This window comes from Peromyscus leucopus, chromosome 9 (genome assembly GCF_004664715.2).
Source record: "Peromyscus leucopus breed LL Stock chromosome 9, UCI_PerLeu_2.1, whole genome shotgun sequence".
NCBI classification, from domain to species: Eukaryota; Metazoa; Chordata; class Mammalia; order Rodentia; family Cricetidae; genus Peromyscus; species Peromyscus leucopus.
This window is the reverse complement of record NC_051070.1, coordinates 2,097,318-2,114,440: the sequence shown is the minus strand read 5'-3', so window position 1 is coordinate 2,114,440 and position 17,123 is coordinate 2,097,318. Positions and strand designations below refer to the sequence as shown.

The 17,123-nt window shown below is 43.9% G+C and overlaps 1 protein-coding gene across 5 annotated transcripts in view; it reads left to right on the top strand.

Moving 5' to 3' along the window:
- The window catches only part of Clybl (citramalyl-CoA lyase), a 239,019-nt gene that overhangs the window by 139,546 nt on the left and 82,350 nt on the right, over window positions 1-17,123 (top strand). The gene's annotated exons all lie outside the window — the stretch shown is intronic.

Genomic DNA, 17,123 nt, shown 5'->3' with positions numbered 1-17,123 from the left:
GCCTTCGGTGGTGGCTAGTGTTTTTGGATTCAGTACTTTATATTGGTTTTAGCACTCTGTTATGTGTCTTGTCTGAAAAAAGAGACACTTCCGTCAAAATATATCTTAAAACCATGGCATTTAATATCTGTGATCAGTGCACACATAGAGAGGTAATCAGTTTTGCTCTGTGCTGTTGGTTGTCTTATGTAAATGAATTAGATGTTTCTTGAACATGGTAAAAGATTCCCAAGCAACTGAAATTGAAGGAATTTATTTTTTCTTCCCCTTTTTTTAAAAAAAAAATTTTGGGACAGAGTTTCTCTGTGTATTCCTGACTGCTCTGGAACTTGCTCTGTAGACCAAATTGGTCTCAAACTCAGAGATCTACCCACCTCTGCCTCCTAAGTGCTGGATCAAAGGTGTGGACCACCACTACCTGGCTTAGGAATTTATTTTTTCTTAATACCACCAGGTATATTGAATTTTGGTCTTAGGTTGTCTGAGACAGATAGCCAAGAACACATAAGGTAATTTTCCATGGGTGAGTCAGTATTTCTCCTACTTAAAGCGATATTCACAGGACTCAGAGCTGCTTGTGGCTTCGGACCTCATGACCTGACTAGTTTGTAGATAGGTAGATGGGGTGTTACTGGCCCTTCCTCATTAAAACAAAACTATTTTTAATTTAATAACTTCTAAGACGGGATCTAACTGTATTTCCCTAGCTGAGCTCAGATTTTCAATCCTTCTGCCTCAGCCCCCCACGCACTGGGATGACAGGACTGTACCACCAGACCAGCACAGAAGTTCCCCACCTGGTAGTGGAATAGGAGATGCTTTTGATTATTTACTTTCATTGTTTTAATGTGTTTTGTCCATGAGTGTATTTGTACCATTGTACAGTGCCCACAGACGCCAGAAGAGGGCATCAGATCCTTTGGAACTGGAGTTATTAGCCACCATGTGGGTGTTGGGAACTGAACCCAGGACCTCTGGAAGTGAAGCCAGTGCTCTTGACTGCTGAGCCATCTCTCCAGCCCCCTGTTTTGCTTAACTTTCTATTTATTTATTTATTTATTTATTTTGAGACAGGGTTTCTCTGTGTGGCCCTGGCTGTCCTGGAACCCACTCTGTAGACCAGGCTGTCTCAGAGATCTCCCTGTCTCTGCCTCCTGAGTCCTGAGATTGAAGGTGCTCATCACCACAGCTGGCTTCTTTTCAAGATTTTAAGTAATGAACTCACATTTGTTTGATAATTAGGTGAAATATGTAAATCTGTATAATAATAACTTATGTATGCATGCAAATGCTTTGGTTAAAAACATGTTTTCCCCAACCTTTGTTTGCTCATTGAGCCCTGAGGCCATCTGGATTCCTGCTGTCTGGGTGACTTCCTACTCCCCATGAGCTGAAGGAGCCTGTCTGAACTGTACAGCTTTCTAGAATAATTACTTTCCTTGGAGATTCTAGCAAACAAATATTTGCCTTAATTAAAAAAAAAAAAAACAGTTAATTTCCCATATTTTCTTAATGATAAAACCCAGACTTCCCAAGTATTTGAGAAAGATTAGAATAAATGTGTAGAATTTAAAGCGGCTACTCAGTGTCTTTGGCATATAATTAATATAATTAATCTTCTTTCTCCTAGAGATTAAAGTAAGTAGACTAGACTTTTTTTTAAAGACTATAATGTGATTCCAGTGGACCCGTCCCAAAACTCATGTAGTGTGCTCTACGATTAGATAGATACCAGGTTGTAATTTCAGTTCTGTGTAACCTCAGGCAATTCACCTTACTTCTTTGCCTTAATTTTTTATCTATACCGTGGGGATGACAATATCCCCCTTTGTCAGGGCTGGGGATTATTATGAGAGAAAAGTTGATAAAGTCCCTGCAAGTAGCTTGATGTCCTATGGGAAGTGGGTCAGATAAAGCCTGTAGCAATCTCCATTAGAGGGGAGTTTCAGCATAGTAGCCCAGAAAGCCCTGGGAACCCTGGATAAAGTTCTGTTTCTTATCGAGTGTTGAGGCTGCCTTCTGAGACCCACCTGAGGATCTTTTCTCATGAAAGTCTGGCTCCTTCCTGCCTCACGTCTGCTTGTGTATCTGTGTACTCAGACATTCTCTTTCTAGATGTCAACAGTTGAGCTAGTGCTTAGATGCCTGAGGAGATGAGCAAGCTACAGTTGCCGTCTTGAATCATATGTTCATGCAGTGTGCGTTTATGCTTTTTTGGTGTGTGTGTGGTGGGCAGGTGTTTGAGACAAGATCTCCCTGTGTAGCCAGGTGTCCTGGAATTAATTATGTCGACCAGGCTGGCCTCAAACTCTGCCTCCCAAGTGCTGGGATTAAAGGCATGTGCCATTATGCCCAGCTTCATGCATATGCTCATGTGTGTAGACACCAGAGGTCAACCTTGAGTGTCCTTCCTCCGGTACTCTCCACTTTATATTTTGAGACAGTTTATCAGCTAGCAAATTAAGGGAGGCAGGCTGGCAAGGGAGTCCCAGGGATCTGCCTAGCTCTGTCTCCTCAGTGCTGGGATTACAAACCTGCCACCACACTTTGCTTTTTACATGGGTGCTGGTGAAAGGGTTTTGCAACCAAAGAGCATCTTGGTAATTGGGACCAAGAAACACTGGAAGACATCACACCATGCAACAAACCTCACGCAAGAGATTTATTAGGAGAGGGAGGAATGCAAAATGGCTTCCAGGTCGTGATGGCCGGCTTTATAGGGGGGTATGGAACATGCGAATAGGGAAATACAGCTAGGGTGGGAAAGGTGGGAAAGCATGGTATTGGCCTTTAGTGATGATGGGGTCCTTGGTGCCGAGTCATTGAAGGTGGGATTGGGGGATGGGGAGCACCTGGCTCTGGAGTGTGGGTGGTTCTTAGTTGACTGACAGCTGGGGTTTAAAGCCAGCTTCTCATGCTTGTGACAACACAGGGTGGTATCTTTATTAGGACACTGAATTCTTTCATTATAGCCGAATAGTGCATTAATTGCTAAACATACTTTTTTACATGCTGAGTTAAGAGTCAACTAGAATTCCCTTTAAAAACACACAGAAACCCGAGGCTGTGGTGGTGCACAGTGGAGACCTTTAGTACCAGGAGGCAGATGCAGGTGGTTCTCTGAGTTCGAGGCCAGCCTGGTCTACAGTGAGTTCCAGGATGGCCAGGGCTACACACAGAGAAACCCTGTCTCAAAACAAAACAAAACAAAAATAGAACAAAACAAAAAATCCACAGAAAGTCCTGGTAAGCCAGCATAATAATTATAAAAAGTGAATTTGGATATTATTTGTTTTGTTTTTAAAATTCTTTCCAGATGTGATGGTTACGCTGGTCAACTTGACAGGCTCTAGAAACAGCTTGGAAACAAGCCTCTGAGTGAGCAGGACTGTAGAGGGTTGTCTTGATTGAGTGTAGAAGACTCACCCACTGTGGGTGTAACTGACCGGGATCCTGGACCTTATAAGAAGGAGAAATTGAGTTGAGCTCTTCTATAGTGTCCATTGCCCCTTGTGGCTGCTGTGACCACACATTTTAGGGTCTCCCTACCTTGACTTCTGCACTGATGGAGTGTACCTGGTACTTCCTTCTGTAATTGCTTGTCGTCCTATTTTATCACAGACACAGTGAAAACACAAAAGAGGATTTAGTTCCATCTCATGCACTGTACCTCTCACTGTTAGCGTCTCAAGCCACCTTTGGATTTTGGTCTCATCATCTGACACTCAGATCATCTAAGCATTTGACAAGCATGCCATATGAAGATCTAACAAGTTAGCTATGTATCTGTTAAAGAGGTTATAGCCAAGTGCTGCACACGCCATCCCTGAGAATTCTGTCTGAGTTTATTTAACCAATATTTAAATACCAGACACTGTCACCTGCATGACAGCTTAAAGAGGCACTACAGTTATATTCCTTTTGCAAACAGGGAAACTGAGGCATCCTGGGGGTCATGCTCATGATTTATCCTGGGGATACGGTGATATAGTCCTCTGAATCCAAAAATCCAGTCTCTTCATGAAGCTGTTAGTTTTTAGTCAAACCCCTTATCAGAATTCCTGACAGACCCAGCTAAACATGCATTCTCACCCCACCCCCTCGCCCCCAGACAGGGTTTCTCTGTATAGCTTTGGAGCCTGTCCTGGAACTCACTCTGTAGACCAGGCTGGCCTTGAACTCACAGTGATCTACCTGTCTCTGCCTCCTGAGTGCTGGGATTAAAGGTGTGCGCCACCACCACCCGGCTTTAAACATGCATTCTTACTGTGTGTGCACTTCTCCATCACCCAAAACTGAAGTTAGGTAGATAAGACTTGGATTTTGTTTTTTGTTTTTGTTTATTTAACAGTGCTGGGATCAAATCTAGGACTTCATACATGCAGGGCAAGCATTCTACCAACTATTTTGGTTTTTTTTTTCCTTTTTCTCTCTCTCTTCTTTCCTTCCTTTCTTTCTTTTTTAGGCAAGCAGCAAAGGTTTGTTTAGCAAAATAGAGTAACAGCTTCCTGTTGCCAGGCAGGAGGGTCCCAGAAATGGGTTTCCAAACACTTGTTTTGTTTTGCTGTTTTGAGATGGAGTATCACTGTGTAGCCTCAATAGCTTGGAACTCTATGGAGACCAGGTTGGGCTCCAACTCACATGTTTTGTCTGCATCCTGAGTGTTGGGATTTAAGGACTGTGCCACCTGGTTTTGAAGCTTTTTGTTTTTGTTTTCTTAAATATTTGTTTATTATGTATACAGTGTTCTGTCTGCAAGCTTGCCTGAACACCAGAAGAGGGCACCAGATCTCATTGCAGATGGCTGTGAGCCACCATGTGGTTGCTGGGAATTGAACTCAGGACAGCTGGAGGAACAGTTAATGCTCTTAACCTCTAAGCCATCTCTCCAGGTCTGAAGTTATTTCTTAATCATTTTTCTTATTTGAATGTTATTCTTCTTGGTGGAAAAATAGTTTATTTCTAGATAGGATTTCATGTAGCCCAGGCTAGCCTGGAACTCCCCATGTAGCTGGCAATGACCTTAAACTCTTGTTCCCAGTGCTGCTGTCCCTACAGGCATGTGCCTCCATGTGCAGCTGAGTTCCCATTTTTAGTGAATTTATTTCTAAGATAAAATCTATATTCAAGCTTTATTTCTGATTATCTAGTTATAGTTTTGCCAGGCTGAACCATGACATAGTTCATCTTCTTTAGGATTATTAAAATGTAGACATACCATTTTGTATCTCACTTTATTTTTACTTTTTTGCTAATCGACTGATCATGTCACTTGTCTGGTTCTCTATGGAGTGTACTTATCATGAAAACAGTATGAGTTTCCACAGAGAAGCACTTGATGGTGTAAGACCTTCCAGCAGACCCTAATCCTGTCCTGCTAATCTGATTGTGCTTACATAGCTCCTTCCTGTCGAGAACGGCACTACCCCTTCAAGCCCACTGGCCTTCTCAAATGTGGGTGATGGAAAAGTGCTCACCATTGCTCGTCTCGTCTTTAACTGCATAAGGAAGGACAGGAATGGCGAGCCCCTGCTTCACAGGCCACGAGTGGAGGACTGGAGCCCTGACACCAGGGCTGCTATCCATTCACTAGTGATTGAAATAGTTATTAAATGTGTTTAGTATTTACATTTAATTATTTAAGTGTAAAATTTCAACCAGGCACTATGATGGCAAAGAGAGTCTTTGGCTGATGGTGACACAGTCAAAGATTAAATAATTGTGATCCAAAATTCCCATCCAGAGCAGCAAGGTCTTTTTATTTTCATTTGATTTTAAGTGGGCTTTTTTGTTTGTTTGTTTTTAAAAGAAAAAATTAAAATTATTTATTTGTGTGTATGAGTGTTTGTTTGCCTGTGTGGAGCCCTGGGAGGTTGGAAGAGGGCATCAGATCCTCTGGAACTGGAGTCATGTGTGTTTGGCTGACTCCGTATTTCACTTGTCTGGTTCTCTATGTAATGTTCTTATCCTGAAAACAATATGAGTATCCATAGAAATGCTTATAAGTGTATAATACTTGGTTACAAAAGGAAAACAAAAACAAAAGATCAATCAGAAAAGCATATTTATATTTATCAGAGTAAATGTATATTCTTTTTTCTTTCTTTTATCTTATTTGTTTATTCGTTTTTTCAAGACAGGGTTTCTTTGTCCAACCCTGGTAGTCTTGGAACTCACGTTGTAGACTAGGCTAGCCTCAAACTCACAGAGCTCCACCTGACTCTGCCTCCTGAGTGCTGGGGTTAAAGGTATGCACCACCCCCTGGCTAGGTTTCTTACTGAAAAGAGAAAATACTTGATGTGATTTGAATGAATATGTCCCCCACAGGCTCATGTATTGGAGCACAGGGTGATTCTAGAACCTGTCAAGTTGATAATCACTCTCAACTGTCACAGTAATGATAAGCCTTGGTTGACAATTGGCCCCCAGTTTGTGGCTGTGGGGGATGGGATTTAGAAGGGGTGGCCTTGCTGAAGAAAGCAGATCACTGGTGCAGGCTTTGAGAGTTTAAAGACGGGAGCCAATTCTAGTTTGTTTTCTCCACTTTGTATCTACTGCTAGCTGACATGCTTCCTCCCTGCCCAAGTAAACCCTTCCTTCTAAAAATTGTCTTGGTCATGGTGTTTTATCACAGCAACAGACAAGTCACTAATACACTTGACAAAATCAGTCTAAGGCTGGGTGATTCTAACTCTAGACCCTTCAGCCTGTCAAGCTGATGATCACTATCAGTCATCCCAGTAATGATAAGCCAGTGGGACCTTGGTTGCCATGTGATAGCTTATAACAAGCAACTCAGCTGGCAAATGGGTTGACTCTGGAGTTACCCAATGGGTTAGGTATTGGAGGAACCTCTGTGGAAATTTCTGTTTGGAAAAGAGGAACTCTGTAAGAACTCAGTATGGGTACACAGATATGCATTGCTGCCCCACTGTTCCCGCCCTCTTGATGTCCAACCTGCTTTAGGCCTCTAGGGTGCCCTGTTACCCAAGATGGACACACAAAAGCCTTGAAACAATAGCCTGGTGATGTGTTTCTCCAGGGCTGCTGAAGTCCTAACAGTCGATTAGAAGGCACAACTATTTAATCGTGGACTGTATCACCACACTTGCTTTTCACGGTAAATACTATTTGGTTGGAGCCTCTGGCTCACTCCAGCACTATCCTGGAAGCTCCTTTCCTCTCTCTCTCAATCCCACCTGCTCAGAGAGTCTCCAAACAAAGGAAGGGTGCCAAAAGCCCAGTCCAGCATTCTTGTTGGCTACTGCAGCTTCCTCCCCGGCACTGGCAGCCACCCAAGTCCCCGCCTAACTACCCAGCTTTTGACCATACTTGGGGACAAACTCCTCTTGTGGTGGACACATCATCACCCCTAGCCTACAGTCTATAAAACCTCCCTGCCTTAGCTTAGATGTACAACTTCTCTGGCCTCATTCTCTGAGACCAGTGAACCCACCTGGGAGTTGCTTTGTTCTCAATAAATCTGCTGTAAAACTTTCTCAGCTCAGCTTGACTTGGCTTACTGCATCAGCAGAGAAACCATCAGGAAGCAGAAAACCTATTAGAGACCAGCTACATACAATAAGCCAGTTCAGGCAGCTACAGGTTCCTTGCCAGTTAGAGCAGGTGGCCTGGAGAGGCACCTTTTCCAGCCACTTGGCTTTCCCAAGATGTTCCCCTCACCCCTGGCTACCTTCCTGTTTCCCAAAGTGAGGAAGCCCACTAGAAGGAGTCCCACTCAGAACCTGTACCAGCCCCGCACTGTTCCCAGCTGTACACACATCTCCTTCACACAGGTCCATTTTCATAATGTCCTTGGCTTTTTCTTCCTCTCCCAAGAACTACTCAAGAACCAAGATTCTATCCCACATGCTAGCATGTGGCAATCACAAAACCAGGCATGGTGGTGCCCCACCTTTAACTGGGAAGTAGAAGAAGGTCATCCTAAGCTACATAGCCAAGTTCAAGGTCAACTGAGGATATAGAAGACTGTCTCAAAAAAAAAATAAATAAAGCTGGAGAGATTATTCAGCAGTTAAGAGTACTGTTGCTCTTGTATTGGGGATGAACCTAGGGACTCCTCATACTAGACAAGTGCTCTACCATTGAACTATGAGCCCAGCCAACACATACCTTTTTTCTTTTCTTTTCTTTTCTTTCTTTCTTTCTTTCTTTCTTTCTTTCTTTCTTTCTTTCTTTCTTTTTTTCTTTCTTTTTTTTTTGAGACAGTGTCTCACTATGTAGCTCTGGCTGTCCTAGAACACTAGCAATGTAGACCATGCTGGCCTTGAACTTGCAGAGATATACCTACTTTTGTCTCCCAAGTGCTGAGATTAATGGCACATACCACTACACTTGGCACACATACCATTTTAAACCAGTTAATTCTTGGGCTGGAGAGAGGCTCAGTGCTTGGCTCAGCGGTTAAGAACACTTATTGCTCTTGCAGAGGACCTAGTTTTAGTTTCCAGCATCCACAGGGTGGCTCACAGCTGCTTGTAACTCCGGGTACAGAGAATTATCTCCACAAGCTCCTGTAAGCGCAGGGTGTATATAAACTTACACAGGTTCACATACATATGCATCAATAAAGAAATATTTTAAATAAAACAATTAATTCTTGAGTTCCTCTATAATGCTTTTCATCGCCAGACAGATGCAAAACGCTTTTCCACCCTAAGCATATGTATTCAGTCTCACTGGTCCTTTCTCTCTTACACACACACACACACACACACACATACACACACAGTCTAAATACGTAGATCTATTTGGCTAGATTTTAGATTTTTGAGCATTGTCAGTTTTGTTGGAATAAATGAGAGTGGCTAGGTGTGTTCTCCCCACAGGAGAAAGTGGGAGGATGTGCATTGAGTGATTAACTGTTGAAGGGGCACAGGGAGCCAACTCCTCTTCAATAGGGGTGTGGATTAGGATGGGAAGGTCCACTCCCAGGTGCCTTGCATTTATTTAAAGACTTAAGAGCTTCGGAGATTTCTTCAATAGCAATTGGGGTATCTGGGAGTCTTTTCAGAACAGTATGGAAAGCTGAACTGTGCTCAGGAACTCGGCAAGGTCTTTTTGATCCTTAAAGGTTCTGAAATAAAAACCTGTGCAGGTTTTCATGCAAGCAGTGAAGTGTTTCCAGTCATTTATTAATCCCTTCATACCCTTAAATAGCCTTGCCCCTGAGGAATAATTGTGAACAAACAAAATCAAACAGCCCTCTTCCCCTCCTGCTTTGTTTTGTTCTTCAGACCTGGTGTCTTCTTTCTGAAAAGCCATCATACTCCGAGATCTCTTAATGAGCTCAACAAAGTCTCTCCACAAAGCGATGATGCCTGTAAATCGTCCGTTATCCTTCTCCTGCAGTTCCTCGGAATCCAGTTAAGACTGGTGGTGACCCACAATCCAATGCTTCTGACTCAGAAAGCCCAGGCCTGGCTAATGAAACACATCTCCGGGGTTCAGCTACAAATTAAGATTGAAAAGGGGCTGGAGACATGACTCGGTCTGCAAGGTGATTTTGAAAGCAGGCAGACTTGAGTAGTACTCCAGGTCCCATGTTAGAAGGAGCTGGGGGAGAAGGTGAGCAGGGGGAGAAGGTGAGCAGGTGAGCAGGGGGAGAAGGTGAGCAGGGGGAGAAGGTGAGAAGGTGAGCAGGGTGAGCAGGGGGAGAAGGGAGAGAAGGTGAGCAGGGTGAGCAGGGGGAGAAGGGAGAGAAGGTGAGCAGGGGGAGAAGGTGAGCAGGGTGAGCAGGGTGAGCAGGGAGAGAAGGTGAGCAGGGGGAGAAGGTGAGCAGGGGAGAGGGTGAGCAGGGGGAGAAGGTGAGAAGGTGAGCAGGGTGAGCAGGGGGAGAAGGTGAGCAGGGTGAGCAGGGGGAGAAGGGAGAGAAGGTGAGCAGGGGGAGAAGGTGAGAAGGTGAGCAGGGTGAGCAGGGGGAGAGGGTAAGCAGGGGGAGAAGGTGAGCAGGGGGAGAAGGTGAGCAGGGAGAGAAGGTGAGCAGGGGGAGAAGGTGAGCAGGGGGAGAGGATGAGCAGGGAGAGGTGAGCAGGGGGAGAAGGGAGAGAAGGTGAGCAGGGGGAGAAGGTGAGCAGGGGCTGAAAGAAAATAAGCAGCAGCAGCAGCAGCAGCAGCAGCAGCAGCAGCTAAGCACAAGCCCCAGTCCTGGGGAGGCGGAGACAGGAGGAGCTGGATGGCCAGGTTGGTTAGCCCAGGAGCTCTAGGGTGAGAGCCCATCTCAAAACCTAACGTGGAAAGAGACTGAGAAAGACACCGATGTCAACCTATGACGTCCATATGCACGTGCGCACACACACACTTTTAGTTAAAACCTACCATGAGACAAGGATAACATGATTTTCACAAAATAGACCCTATTTAATTCAATTAACTTATTTTTTAATTAATTTTTTTTATTTTACATACCAATCACAGATCCCCCTCTTCCCTCCTCCTGCCCCTCCAGCCTCTCCCCTACAATCTTCACCCCACCATTCCCTCCCACAACAAGGTAAGGCCTCCCATGGGGAGTCAGCAGAGCCTGGTACATTCAGCTGAGGCAAGTCCAAGCCCCTCCCCTCACATCAAGGCTGTGCAAAGTGTCCCACCATAGGTAGTGGGGTCCAAAAAGCCAGCTCATGCACCAGGGATGGATCCTGATCCTACTGCCAGGGCCACCTTAAGCAGATCAAGCTACATAACTGTCTTGCTTATGTCTTTTGCCTTCATGTGTGTCTGTGCATCACTTGTGTTCTTGGTACCCATGGAGGCCAGATGAGGGTGTTGGATCCTCTAGAACTGGAGTTACAGGTGGTTGTGAGCTGCCATGTTGCTGCTGGGAACCAAGCTTGGATTCTCTGGAGGAGCAGCCGGCACTCTTAGCTGCTGAGCCATCTCTCCAGCCCCATGGTTTAACGTAATAGGGTGAGGAAGATAATTTCTTTGGTAAAAGAAATCAGGAGTATTTTGTCAAGGACAAGTGCCAAGCCAAGAATTAATCGAAAGGAAGTCTATCTTTCTACTAAAGATCTGTCCTGCTCTTTCTTTCAAATACATTTTTTTTTTTTAAAAAAAAATCTTCCACATGTGATGCGATTGTGCTTGCTATTTAGTGATCTGAACCTCTACAAGTTGATAACTGGGTCTCTAGACTCACAGCCATTTCTGGTCAAAGAAAGCAATATATTCTTGAATAAGTTATTGATTAGGCACAAAGAACATTCTAAAAGGAGAAAGATGAGCCAGGAACTTGATAGAATGGGTTTCTATCTTCCTTCCTTCCTTCCTTCCTTCCTTCCTTCCTTCCTTCCTTCCTCCTTCCTTCCTTCCTTTCTTTCTTTTTTTTGTTTTGTTTGTTTTTTGAGACAGGGTTTCTCTGTAGTCCCGGAACTTGCTTTGTAGGCTAGGCTGGCTTTGAACTAACAGATCTGTAGGCGGAAGTTTCTGTCTGCAAGCCACTTCCCAAATAACCGACTCGGAGACTTAATTGTAAATGCAGCTGGGTAGTGTTGGCACATGCCTTTAATCCCAGCATTTGGGAGGCAGAGCTAGGTGGATCTCTGTGAGTTCAAGGCCAGGCTGGTCTACAGAGCAATATCCAGGACAGGCACCAAAACTACACAGAGAAACCCTGTCTTCAAAAACCAACCTCCCCCAAAAGTAAATGCTTGATCTATAGCTCAGGCTTATTATTAGCTAACTCTTACATTTAAATTAACCCATATTTCTTATCTACCCTCTGCCATGTGTTTCATGGCTTGGTACCTCATTTTCTACATGTCCTACTTCCTGGGCATCTGGCTGGTGTCTCCTGACTCCACCCTTCTTCTTCCCATCATTCTCTCTGCCCCCAAAATCCTAGCTATCAGCCAATCAGCTTTTTATTAAACCAATTCGAGTGACAAATCTTTACAGTGTACAAGAGGATTATTTCATAGCAGAGATCCACCTGCCTTTGCCTCTGGAGTGCTGGGATTAAAGATGTGCACTCCTGGAGAGAGAGTAGGATTCTTAAAGATACCTCAAGTTTCTCCATCCAGAGTAATTGCTTAGAGTCTCACTGGGCAGAAATACAAAGCTCGCTTTGAATACGGAGAGACCTCTCACTCATCATTCCGTCCTTTTGGTGTAAGCCCCACTGCATTGGACAGCAGTCTGCAGGAAGCAGGGTGTGGTGTCAGAAACATCTCCTCTCTGGAACTGTGCATAGTTAGATGCATCAGGGCCTTTAAAGAAAAGAATCAGGGCCAGTAAATAAGGAAAATCTTTTCCACAGTCAGAGCTGAGGTAGATATGAAAGACCCCAACTTGGAGCCAGTTTGAGTGGCTTAAGGATCAGTCATCATCAGTCATCAACTTTGAGACTCAGGAGGTTCAAACATTACCATATCCCCTTTACCTAGCCCCAGGCCTGAGCTGAAGGCAGTCTCTGAGGTCTCCTAGAGTTCTGGAGCTGACCGTGGTGCTGACAGTCATCTGGGGATGATTCTAGAGATCCACTGAGTGCTTGTGTTTGCTAGCATAGTTCTAAGCATTGTACATGGATTGGGTCTAAGTGTTGTGCACGGATTGGCTCACCCCATGCTCCCAGAAGCTCTTATCATTCTCAGTGACAGATAGGTGTAGGTGACTACAGAGAGGGTAACAAACTTGTTCAAGGTAACACAGCTAACGAGTCCCCAGGCAGTCCCACCTCAGAACACTACATTTGATCAAAACTGTTATTATAACAGAGCCATGCAGAACTGTGGGGATTTTCACTTACTCAACATGTCCTAATGAACTGGTGTTTCCCATCTCAAATAGCCAGGATGGTTGGTTTGGGCTGAGGATGTGGATCAGGAACTGCTTGTTTAACATACATGAAGCTCTGCATTTGATTCCCAGCATTGCATAAAGCCAGGCAGGATGGTACGTACTTGTAATCCCATCACTTGGTCACTGGTACTTCAGTGCCATCCTTGGACACATTTCCCTGGAGAGCAAGTTGGAGACCAGCTTTGGGCTAATGAGACCCTGTCTTTTAAAAAAAAGCTAAGCCAGCTACCATCTGACAGCCTCATGTGTCAATAGAATGGCTTATTCAAAGAGAATTCCATTGTATTCCCACAACCTACCAGAGTGTCTCATATCTAGAAGTTACACAGCAAATATCTGACGAATAAGTAAATTCTATGTGATCATCATATCCATGCATTTTCGTTATTATTCATGTGTGGGTTAATTCAACATTAACAGAAGCACTGTCTTATGAAGATTATGGTCCCATTTATATTGTACACTTTTATGCCCAGTTAGCAGTTTACATGTGTTCAAAATGAATATTGTTTGTTTTTGAAACAGTCTCAATATGTGACACTGGATCTTGCTTCATAGACCAGGCTGGCCTTGAACTCATAGAGATCCTTCTGCCTCTGCCTCCTAGTGCTGGGATTATAAGCAAATACCACCATGTGTGACTCATCTTCATTTCTCACAAATGCTTTTATAAAGACCAAATGAAAGAGAAATAAAGTAATAATTTGGACTGTTCAAAGGCCTGAACAGGAACATGTATAAGACTGAATTTTTATTTTGTTTTTTTTTCAAGACAGGGTTTCTCTGTGTAGCTTTGCGCCTTTCCTGGAACTTGCTCTGTAGCCTAGGCTGGCCTCGAACTCACAGAGACCCGCCTGCCTCTGCCTCCCGAATGCTGGAATTAAAGGTGTAAGCCATCACTTCCTGGCCCTGAATTTTTGTATTATGTTGGATTTAGGATCTCGTGCATACTTTAGATTTGAGATCATATGTTAATGTAGCTCTGCTGACATTAGAATAACTCGGCATACAGGCATTTCATGGTAACATGACATGCAGTAGCAATTAGATCATATTCCAATAAAATCTCCCATTTCAGGGTTGAGTTTATTGCCTCTTTGTTGTTTAATTTTAACTAAACCAAGTTTGTGTTACATCATATTATCACACGAAAGATTCCCACGTGTCTGCCATCTTAACTCACTTCTAGTGTGTGTGTGTGTGTGTGTGTGTGTGTGTGTGTGTGTGCGCGCGCTCGAGTGAGTGTTCTGAAACAGCGCTCCACAGCTGAGCTCTTGGAGGCCCAGGCCTATTTTGACAGCTCTCCTTAGTCCGTGCGTCACCAGGAGTGATCACTGCCAATATGTCTCACATGGTTTTGTGGACATGTGTATCGTGCCTGTGTGACTTGCAAACACCCATACATTAGTCCAATAATAATTGGGTTTCTGTGCAACTGGAACCCAGTACCGTCAAGCTGCCAGAATTTCATTTTGGCCACCAGTACTAGGCAGGAAAATTATAGTCTAACTGTCTTCCTGTTTATTGATAAACAAAGTGGCCAGCCCAGCAATGGAGCCTGATTAGCAGTTCGCACCCTGTCTGAAAGGGTAAACAGGGCCCTACTGTTTTCTGTGTTTGACTGCAATTTGCATCTAAAGAGGCTGGATTGCCCTGAGATGCATGTTCAACGTCCCAGTGCTAGGTCCTCTTTGATATTTCACCCTCCTTCATCTTGAGTGGGTGTTTGCCAGCATTTCCCTTTTTCCATCTGGTTTGTCCTGAACTTCCCCTTGGTCACCTGTTTGAAGGGGAGAGGAGGAGAGGGCAGAATTGAGAGGAAATATGTCTGTTTCATTGTGCCTAAATTTGACATCCCTGTGAGGCCCTTTCATGCCCAATGCACTTATAAAAGAGACCAACAGACAAAAAGGAATCTGTTGACCCTTGTCTTTGGTCCTCAGGTCTTCCCCTCCTCCATCTTCACCCATTCACCAAAAACTGGCCTCCTGGTTTGTAAAGGAGAATGTGGCATTCACCTTCTGCCTGAGTTTGGTGTTTATTCTGAAATGTTCCTAAGCTAATTAGGTTCTTAAACTAAATGGTAACAGACCAAATAGCTGACTCCCTCTGTAATTATTTTCAAATGAGAGAAATGAAGATCATTTTAACTTGAATTTGCATAATGTAGAAGGTCACATAAATACGGGTAAACATGCATTAATCTGTTAAACAAACTTTCCCCATAATCCTTACCGCATGTAAACAACATTTGTTCTGCCTTAGAGATATTGCATGATTGGACTCGTGAGACCCAGTTATCCCACTGAACTTCAAAAGAAATGTTATATATTTATTGGAGGCTGTAGGGTGTTAAGTGTAGTTAGACATAAATTGTACCTCAGCTATTTCCCTAATGCCAATGGGGATTAAATTAAACTTTATAGCGGTTGTAGAAGTCTGTTTGGTAGTTAACACGTGGGATTTTTAAATCCTGGAAAACATAATCCTATTATAAAACAGGCAGCTGAATTAACATTACCCGGGAAGAGACTCTTCATGGATTAGCAGGGTTTTTAAAAATAATAACAAAGAAAATCATCAAATTCTATGGGGGATATTACATGCTTTTCTCAACAGTAAGAACAATGAATTGGAGAAAGGAAGGGGAGATAAATGGCTGTGCATGCCATGACTCAGAGACCAGTGCTCTTTTGGTGGGGCGGGCAATGGAGGCTGAGAAGTGAACTGTGAATATGGCGTTATCAGTTCCTGGGACTGGGCTGTTGGGAATGGGGCCATGCAGACAGATGTGTCTGCACACTACCCCAGTGGCAGAATTGTTATCCGTCAGTTATTCCATACTCTTGCTTTTCTGAGATGATCAGCTTGAGCAAAACAGTCACTAGGAACCAGTGTCACTAACAGAAACACATATTGCAGGGTGAACAGAATGTCAGTTCTCTGTGAAGTTAATAATGCTTTTTCATTGATCACCCTCTCTGAAACCTGAGATTTGCTCAAGAAAAACCAGTTCCACAATTTTGAGCCAAATTTGAAGGAGTTTTAATTAAATACTGGCCAGGATGATGGATTCTGGCCAGGTCCATTCCTGGGTTCCCAGGAAATGGTGACATCATGTTTTGCAGACGCTTAAGAAGGCAAAACCACAAGGCCACAGTGTTTCCCATCAGGTCCAGTCTGAGGCAAGCACACATCCTGATATATTTCCTGCCTCCATTCCTCTGCCCACATCCAATCCAGCACTTCCAGCGCAAACAAACTTGTCTAGGAAAGCAGAAACACATGGCTTGTTACTTCCCAAGAACAACAGCCCCCAGCCTTCCGGGAAATTATTTGTCCTTGGGCAGGTGGTGCTTACAGGTTAACTTTAGCTCTTACACCTCAGAATCAGAATTTTAAGAGATACAGAGGCCTGTGATGTTAATATAATTTTAAACTTGAATTCCAAGTGTTCTTTTCTTATTTTAACATTGACTGGTTTGGGGAGCTGGGGCATGTGCATGTCATGGTGTACTTATGTAGGTCAGAGAACAGCTTGCAGCAGTTGGGTCTCTCCTCCCACCATGTGGGCTCCAGGGATTGAACTGAGGTTGTCATTCTTGCCAGCAAGGACCTTTACCCTCTTACCAGCCCCAGGTTTTCTTTTAAATACTGCTGCATGAAAGTGGGACTCCTCTTCCAAATATGTGTGCATAAATATGTGATTTAGCATAGAAATCTGCACATAATGTACACACAGATGCCTGCTGGTGTATGGGTGGCCGTTTCTCTTCAAAGAGGACCTGCCTTAAGTCCTTAAGTGACTGCTTTCATATGCTGTCGAGGGTTATTATTAGGCTTACAGGACTTGCCAGTTTTCATTTGCACGGGTATCATTGTAGCGCATAATCACAGCAGCATCAATCACTGGCGTTATCATTGTGCTGGATAATTGTATGGGCATCAATCACATGTGTATTTGGAACAAGTCCTTGCATGAGCATCAGCTTCACCATAGAGGAAGGTAATTGCATCAGAAGCAGGGAAGGGTGTGTCTTGGTGGTAGATAATCACATGGGATCAATCACACAGGTATTGAGGTAGATAATCCTTTGTATAGCCAGCACGTGGTCCAAGGTGGCTAATTAGCAATCACATCAATACCCCTATTTTCTGGTGCAGGGTTATATGTGTTTGCTTATGTGAGAGAAGTAGCCAAGGCATGCTACCCAAGGTACTAGAAACACCCAGCTGAAAGTCTTTGGTTTTAAGGCATTGGCTTCTGCTAAAACACTCCTGGAAAGAATATGAAATGAATAGG